Raw genomic sequence first — 7194 nt, 5'->3', positions numbered from 1 at the left:
AAGTAAATAGATCAAGTGAATATCCAACACCTATGATGTAGTCTGCAGAGGTATAAACATATCTCTGTTGGGGGAATTGAGTTGTTGCGATAAGAAGGGGTGACAATTCCTTGAGGAGTGACCAAAGGAAGTTTCCTTCTTGAGTGGTAATATTTTGCTTATTCTTGATTTGCTTCTGACCGCAGAGGATACTAGTATGATTTTGGACACAATGGCAAGAAGACAAGGGGGCATGCTAGTTTTTTTTTCTCACCTAGTAATAGTGAGATTTGAATCAGGTAGTACTACTTTTAGCTTGTGGTAGGGCAATTCACCGTTGCCTCCTTCGGGTATGAAGAAATGGAAAGATATATTATATGGATCACTGCCAAACAAAGGAAAAGGTACGTTGGTGACACATGATTCAGTCATCAGTTTAATTGGTGCAACAAACATAGGAGTAAGACTATCCAACAGCACAGAGAAATTTGAAATAAACATGCAGAAAAGACTTGTCATGCTGGATAAATTTTTATCCATTTTAACTAAAAGGATTTCATATAGTTAAAGCTGATTGTAATTAGAACAAATTTCCTATAGTTTAATTGCTGAAATATACATGAAACAGAACCTTGAGTTGGACAGAGTGGAATTTGTCAGCACAATACGAGTACGAAGATCCAAACACCCACACCTCGGCGTCGGCCTACGCCACATCCCTAGTCGCGAACTTCCCAGACCCGGGGCGCGCATTGGCAGACCCGAGCAGGTGTTCGCGGTAGGAGATAGCGGCGGAGACCGTGTGGTAACAGAGCAAGAGGACAAGGCTGGGGTTCCAGACTTGGAGGTGAAGCGTGAGGCCAAGGTCGAGCGCAGGGAGCGGCGACGAGTTGACGCGAAGGTCGACGGCGCAGGCAGCAGGGATGGACGGGTAGAGAAGGAAGGTGAGCCTCCCGAGGAGAGCGAGGAGGAGGAGCGGGAGTGTCTGGGTGGAGCAGCAACGGAGACAGGGGCACGGTGCGGGCACAGGTAGTGGAGACAGAGGCAGAGGAGCACGGGGTTGGGATGAAGACGAACGTCGGGGGAGACAGCGGCGGCAGGGCGTAGGAGGCGGAGGGGTAGGCGTAGGAGGGTTGTTGTGCAGGCTGGGGCGGCGCGAGTAGTGGGTGGGCAAGGTGCACGTGAGCCCGGAGCGAGGGCAGAACGTGACACGACGAGTGAAACATGGGGTGGTCCCACATGTCGGCGTCGGGAGGAGGACAAAACACGGTGGTGAACGGGAAGACTTTAGGAATTATTACGTATCTTTTAGTAGTAGAGATAAAATAAAAAGAAATTTAGAAACATTAAAGTCCATGAGAAATATAAAACACATAATTCAGATAAAAAGTCATGTTACTTAAAGCAATGCAGTTCAGTTATTTCATGAAGTTCTAGAGTCCTTTTTGAAAAGCGCGTATTCCAGAATTTGAGGGAAGGCTGCAACATTTATATTCTTGTCATGAGGAACTTATATCAATTAGATATAAATTAATGTACCTGCTCTTCTTTTCACCAAAATAACCATCTTTACACAAGCAAAGACATAATTTCCTCTTGAGTTGTACTAATTTTGAGGTGGTAGAAACTAATCTTGTGAATCTGAAACAAATTTTGTAGAACAATGGGAATAATGCTAAGGAAGTAACGTGCTGTAGCACATACCTGAGATCTGCACAAAATAACACGTAAGAACCATTGCAGAGACCCATCGTGCACTCTATGGTATAACCTAAGTTAATTATCTATGAGCCTAACCTTCACCCTGCTGCAATTTTTGTCTCGCAATACCTTACAGATCATCTCCAGTATTCCCTGCAGCGAGACGAAGAGTATATAAACTCAGCACCTTCCTTCTGTGAAACACTACAGAACTTTTTTTTAACAAACTGCAGAACAGGGGAGGATAAAATTGCAAAGACCAAAACAAAAGGTTAGAAATGTAGGATATGAAATGAAACGGTCATGGATTTAAAACGTACCTGACAGAGAGAAGAGTAGTGCTGTCAAAAAGTTCACAGGACTTCGTCACGAGGATTACCTCTAGCATGAACATCGTCAAGGTGGTTTGCAATATGATGCCATCCTGCAGCAGTCCATCAGATAGGAATTTAACATTTAGAATGAAAATGTCCACTGTACGGTCCCCTGCTAATCAAATTCAAAAATAAGACCTTGGCACCTTGCAGCAGTTTAACAGCAATAATTTGGTTCAAAGAATATACAAGTTCACCATCACCATGAATCTGTTTGTTTTGCTTCACTAAAATAATATTCATTTTTTAAACATTATCCAATTTGGACCAACGCATAATTTAGCTACTTACATGGTTATAGCCAATATAAGTTGGATGATTAGTATACATAATTGCTTAATTGTGTTTCCAAAATTAGATCCCTTCGAAATTTGTCTACCGCTACTTATGATTAATTAACCAAAAGGACACAAAAAAATATTTAGTGACTAAATGCCAAATCCCCTAACAGAGTAACAGGGATGCTCAAACACCTAACAAACGCCGAAGTGGTATCAGAGGAAGTGTGCAGATACCTGTGAGGCTGCAATAGCTAGTCCACAGGCATGCCTGAACATCTAATTTGATCTTGATTACTGCATCTTGGATACATGGTAGCAGGGACATTGCGTGACCCATCTGAAAAAAAAGGAAACAAATATTCTTCACAAATTAGATCTGCATGAATCCTTCTCGCACGAGATAGATTGAGCGGGACACGGTTGAACACCTAACCTGCATGTTGGTGTTGATTCCTGGCCGCAAGCCGCCATCGCCAAGACCTTTGAGGTCCACCGGTGACCACTAGCAAGACCTTCAGAGATCCATCACCACCGCCAAGCCGCGAGCTTTTGCCGCTGATGCCTAACCCTTATGCGAGCAGCTGCAGCCAAAGCTTGCAAGGAGGTATCTCTGATCCGTAGCCTTGCCTGTGGCGGGCTGCCCAATGCCCCCGATGTAGCTGCTAGGTATTCGCAGATAAATTAAATCCCATCGCTCTTCCTGTCATGGACCGGTGACGACAACGGCGGCGCCTACGACTATCGGAGCCCACCAAGCCCTCTGAGCTGGAACCCTAAAAGGAATAGTAAAATGTCAGATCTCCACCTCTGCCTCCGCCTCCACCAGGACACGACGGATGTGTGCAAGAGGATAAGGGTGGGGAGGGGAGACTCACCTAGCATGGTTTGAAGGAGCGCGCGGACCGGCTAAGGGTGTGGGCGAAGGAGGCGAGCATCATGTTGGTGGCGGCGACGCCATGCACATGGGAGGTGGGGAGGGGCTGAGTCGGGCCAGGCCATCAAGGTCATGGGGCTCGAGTTGAGATGCATTTCGAGATATATATGAGCCGTCGGATGGTGCAACGATAGATAGGCATGGGATTTATGAGACTCAGGGTGGGTACGAAATTTATTAGAGACTTTTTAAATAATACATAATTTTCTACTCTCATCATGTTTTTTTGCGTTGAAGAGAGCTAGTATAGAAGTGAAGAGTGTCCAAGAGAGAAAAAAAAGAAAAGAAGTGAAGGGCTGCAAAAGAGGATCCAACAGTTGAGATGATGCTAAGCACTCGTCCAACGGTACAGGAGTCCAAGTGCACCTCTATTTCTCTGTACCTGACAGTCCAGTCATACCGTGATGAGTTTCTCATGGTTACAAGCCTAACAGCATAACAGTAAGCCGCGTAAGTGTGCACAGGACTTTTGGTGAGTGGAATGCCAAGCAGCGGTGACAGGTAAGCCGTGAGAAGACCAGGGTTCAATTTAGTGACAGTTACCGCTTAAAAAATTATGATAATTAAGCTTATCATTTCACATCGATAATAGAAACCGATCGATTTTTAAATTTAAATTCAAAAATTAAAAAAAAAATCTAAGAAAACTAGAGACAATTCTAAGACCTTTTGTGAAAAAAATTCATAAATAATATCTTTTGTATCATATTCTATAAGGAGAAAGTTTGAAAAAGAAAAGTTAAAACGTACAACTCATTTATTAACTTATGTTAAGAAAAAATTTAACATATAAACACATATTTTTCTTATATAGGGAGTATCTTAAGAGTATCTTTAAGATTAGTTTCACTTCATTTAGAATTTTATTAATTTCTCCATAATTTTTACAAAGTTCACAAAGCATAAAGTGATTATGTTAAGAAACAGCACCACAATTAACTTTTTCATGTCTACCATTATTTGTCCTACATAAAGCATAGTATAAGTAAACTAATAAAAGTGGTTTCACTAATTTTGGTGGTGTGATGGGTTAGTTATGAATTAATCTAGTTGTAATATATATTACACAATTCTGCATGTAACAATAGCTATTTTATGAATTCATGTATTTTTAAAGGACATAGGATCATATAAGAAGACTAACAAAATTGGTTTTGTGATTTTTGGATTAGAAAAGAGTAAACTATGTATTTAACTGGGTTTAGAAAATACATTTCTCATAAAAAAATATTTAACTTTTTTATGAATATAAATACTTTTATCATGTAGATCATGTTACAGGGGAAAAAATTCACTTGATTTGAAGCTCATATAAATTAGTTATTGATTTTACAAGGTTGAGCTATTTTTTGATTTTTTTTTTTGTTGAACTTCATTAAAGTTCGAGAAAACTACTCGATAAATCGCTAAAACCGAACAGTTATCGATGAATTCGAACGGTTACCAACAATTAGAAAAATACAAAAAAATTGCTCGATAAATCGCTAAATGCGATTGGTAACTGTCGGTGTATCAGAAACCGAGGGTCCCCGAATCCCGAGGCCAGGCCAGCAATCCGCTACATGGCACCATCCCGCGGAGTCTCTCCCGCAAGGTGAAAAAGATCGAGTCCTGAGAGAGGGCGCTCGGGGCCACAGTCGGTGGCCCCCGAAGTACCCCAGTTCCCCGATGATCCATGAAGTCTAAGTACCGGGAAGAAAGTGCTCGGGAAGGTGTACGGTGACCTCCGAGCACCCAAATCCCCCGACGACCAGGAAAGCTAAGTACCGGGAGAAACGTGCCCAGGGTCGCTAGCGGTGGTCCCCTGGGCACCTAAGTATCCCGAGGACCCACCAAAGGAAGTTCCGGGAGAGAGTGCTCGGGGCTGCGTGCAGCAGCCCCCGAGCACTCGGTTTCCCAAGGATCCGTACAAGTGTGCCCGGGAGAGAGTGCTCGGGGAGGTGAACAGTACCCCTGAGCACTCGGTGCCCCGACGACAAAAAGGGCATTCTCAGGAGAGAGTGCTTGGGGAGGTGAACGACGACCCCCGAGCACTCGGTACCCCGACGACTCAGGGAGCCCCCTGGCAGTGGCCCCCGAGAGGCCCACCGATGAGGTGTCAGCCAGTCAAAGGCCCAAGACCGCATTTAAAGAGCGTGCGTGGCCTGTCACCTTCAACTGCTCCCGCCGCGCTCAGCGTTAGTTCCTGCCACGTTCTGGCAGAGGGGCGTGAGGTTATTAATTGCACGGGTCCCATCCCGTGCCATTCGGCCCATCTCGGGATAACGTCATAAGGGCCGAGGCGTTCCGTCTGCCGCGCTGTTGTGGCAAGGGAACAAGACAGGGCGGGCACGTCGGGCCGCTCTGCGGCTGCCCGGTGGACCCTCTCCACGGCGCCCGTTGCCAGTACATTTATGGTGATGGATGCCTAGGCGTGCTACGCATTTTCTACCCCCGGTCACTTCGCCCAGAGGAAATGATGACGCCCTTTCCATTTATGGTGTCTCGAAACTCGTGCTCCCCCTCCCGTTCGGGGCACGCTGTTGCCGGTGGGTATTTAAAGCCGCCGGCGGCATAAAAAAAAAGAGGAGAGCTCGGTAGTGTGAGAAAATACAGCACAAGAGAAACAACGGCTGAGAAGTGAACAACACGAGATAGGCCAAAGAACAAAGAGCCCTAGGCTCTAAGATAGACCAATATTCTTGTAACCAGCAACATCCTTGAGGGACTTCCTCAGGGCATTTATAGTATTCATACAGGAGTAGGGTGTTACGCCCCCGTGCGGCCCGAACCTGTCTAAACACCAGTGCATTTACTCCTTTCCGCATTAGATCATTCCGCACCGCCGGCCATCGCATTCATACCCATTTATTTCTCAGGCGAACATATTCAGGATCACCCCCCAGCCAAATCTCTAAAAAGGGGTCCCCCAGGGTCCCTGCGACAGGAGTTCACCCTCCGACAGAGTAACCGTAGCAAACCGAGACGGGTTACCATTCGGTTGATTTGGTCCTAATTTTCGCTAAATTTCAAATTTGACAGAGTGAATTTTGCCTAGTTATCATGATAACCGAGATTTTGTGGTAATCGTCGACGAGCGGTTTTCGAGATCAAAACAGTTTTGTGAACTTGGTAGCGGATAAGCTTGCTGTTACACTAGGCAGGATTTGAGGAACAGTTTGAACTGGACATGGCTACATCAGCGCAAATGGCACATCCCAGATGCAGAGATGCAGGTAAAAATAAACACCAGGGGAGGAATCACAGGACCACACTAATAAAAGGAAAAAATGAATCTTAGACCATCTCCAGCAGCTACCTCAAATTTTCATTCTCAAAAATACTATTACAGCATCCCCTATCACTATTACAGCATCCTTTATTTTTTCATCTCCAGCAGCTATCCCATTTCTTACCTTCTACTCCTCTTTTTCCCTCTCTGAGTCCGCTGTCAGCCTCTATGAACAGTGTTGCTACAGCAGCCCGCAAATTGTAGGCCCGCTCCCTCCGCAACACTGTAGCGTCACTGTTTGACACTGTCGCACTGGACGGGGTAGCTGATGGATACCAATTTCCAGTGCTACAGTACTTGCTGGGTACTGTAGCGCCAGCGCTGGAGTTGGCCTTAGTAATCATTCGGAATTCCAGCTACACCTGGATTCCCCCTGGGTAGGGGGGTGAAAACAAGGCTGGGTCCTTTTTGGTTTCCCGAAATCATTTGGGCCATAAATAAAAAGTGACGTATCTGTTCGCTTTTATTGGGCCGTCAAGGGCATATTTGCTACTCCCACACACGGAGAGAGAAGAAAGAGAGTAGTCCGAGCAGGTAATTGTGCTCACTGGTCGTAAAAAGAGTACAAAAAAGGATGTCTCAAAAATGCCACCTGTGGTGGGCTCCCATGACACAGAACCAACGTTTAACGTTCCACAGACCTTAACTAGTTTG

At 45.2% G+C, this 7194-nt stretch overlaps 1 pseudogene; it reads right to left on the bottom strand.

Annotated features, from left to right (window-relative positions):
* Positions 1-685: 685 nt before the first annotated feature.
* LOC133925602 (uncharacterized) lies at positions 686-1220 on the bottom strand (annotated as a pseudogene).
* Between the last annotated feature and the right edge of the window lie 5974 nt (positions 1221-7194).

Source organism: Phragmites australis, chromosome 7, assembly GCF_958298935.1.
Source record: "Phragmites australis chromosome 7, lpPhrAust1.1, whole genome shotgun sequence".
In the NCBI taxonomy this organism is placed as follows: Eukaryota; Viridiplantae; Streptophyta; class Magnoliopsida; order Poales; family Poaceae; genus Phragmites; species Phragmites australis.
Note: the sequence above shows the minus strand (reverse complement) of the source record. Positions and strands in the feature narration are given on the sequence as shown.